The sequence below is a fragment of the Anabrus simplex genome, chromosome 4, assembly GCF_040414725.1.
Source record: "Anabrus simplex isolate iqAnaSimp1 chromosome 4, ASM4041472v1, whole genome shotgun sequence".
Taxonomy (NCBI): Eukaryota; Metazoa; Arthropoda; class Insecta; order Orthoptera; family Tettigoniidae; genus Anabrus; species Anabrus simplex.
In genome coordinates, this window is record NC_090268.1 from 320857847 (window position 1) to 320859810 (window position 1964).

The following is a 1964-nucleotide window of genomic DNA, read 5'->3' on the forward strand; positions in this document are numbered from 1 at the left end:
CAACGATTGTGAGGCATCCAGGTAGGATTACATCCTAATAACAATTATTAACAAATTAGATGGGTTATTCAGCTAAGAAGTCCACCTGACATAACTGGTGAACAGTTTAAGATACTGGCATTCTGTATTCACTTTCGTTAATGGTAAGGAGCTCATAGTTCAACATGCAGTGCTTTCATAGGATTTTGACAAAATTTATCGTCACATACATTTCCATGTGAGAACTGCTGATGATAACTATCAAGCTTACACTTGTAGTTACTGGAGCGTTGCCCATCACCCCTGTTACACGTTCCACTCATGTGTAATGGGGGTTGCGTATGTAGCAAAGCACATCGTCCCCGTCTCAGGTTCGAATAATGCACGCCTCTAGTATCCAAGTAGGTGTACATCCTATCTACAGTTATTCACAAATTATGCATTGTTATTCACCTAATATGTCCACCCCAAATAAGTCGTGAACAGTTTAAGATACCGACATTCTGTTTCCACTTTAGTTAATGGTATTAAGGGGTTCATAGTTGAACATGCAGTACTTTTCCGGGCTTTTGACAAAATGTATTGGCTCACACATTTTCATAAGAGAACGTTATTTCACGCAATAACTGCCAATGATATACTATCAAGTTTACAGTCTTAGTTACTGGTACGTCGCACAGCTTGCGCTACAGGAGGATCGTTCTTGGGATTCTCGTGAGAGTCTCGAACGAGAGCGTTGCCTATCACTACTTCACACTGGCGAAATGTTATCTGCCTTAAGGTGCCTACGGGAGTTAACGTGTTAATTAAAACACATATAAGAGATATGATTAACCCGGCAACGGGTGCGTGGTGAGGGAATCTCTCATTTGTTGATTTTGTCATATCCCACTGCACAATAGTTTTGCATACGAGTCTCTCCTTCTAGGTATTACAAGGTCATTGTTTTGCGCGTAAGTCTGCAACTGTTGATTTTTGGTGAAGGTTCGTTGTTTTTGTTTGTGACACATTGTTGCAATCCTTGCAGTTCAGTGAGATTTTCCCTTACTTTGCACCTTGTTACGTTACTATTTCTGGCATTGTTAAGTAAGGTATAATATCCTACATTTGTAACTAAAATATTGTAAAATACAATAATTATTATGAAAATAAATACAGAAAGCTTTAAATCACCAATTAAATCTAAATATGTACTATAAAGATGATTTTCTTCATTCATATCATGGGTGAGAGAAAATCTCACCACGCGCCCATTGCCGGGTTAAGTTTTTAAAACTTTATATGCTACAGCTGTTATAATCATCATCTTCTCTTTTGTGAAAGACACTGCGTGTCTATAATATCCCTTTCAGACCGAGTACGCACAATTGTGCGGGTTCGTATTTTAGTTATCCCTGACCGTATTTGATGTTTTTTCGGTGCTACACCGGACTGCAGTGATTGTGCAGGACACGTGGCGTGTATTTCAATTGATTTTAGTATTTAAACATAAGAGTTTCATTTTTGGTCCGTATTGAACTGAGAATGGAAGATAGGAAAAACTAGAAAGGTTCCACCTTTTCAATACAAAAATGTTATAGGTTTATTTATAACATGTATTTGCACTTGGGGACTAGTTTCGACGCTGTGTTGGCGTCATCATCAGCCAAAAAATGGGAAAATAGGCCAGTGTGTAGGCATTCATATTACACAAGGTGTTACATTAAACAATACAAATCTTGCAAGGAGATAAAAACATGGATGAATATAGAAACAAATGAATCGTTGAGAAAGCAAAAGTTATACATGTTAAAAAATAACCTTAACCACACATCTTGCAGTGCGAAAATATTCTTCTTGAATGATTCCTGAGTATAAAACACACGCGCACACATTTCTGAAGAGCCAGCAGGCAGGACAAAGTAAAGTGAAACCTTAAGGGATCTTCTGAGAAGAGTTCATCATTTTTCTATGTTCCGATTAAATAATGAAGTCTCCCTTGAGTT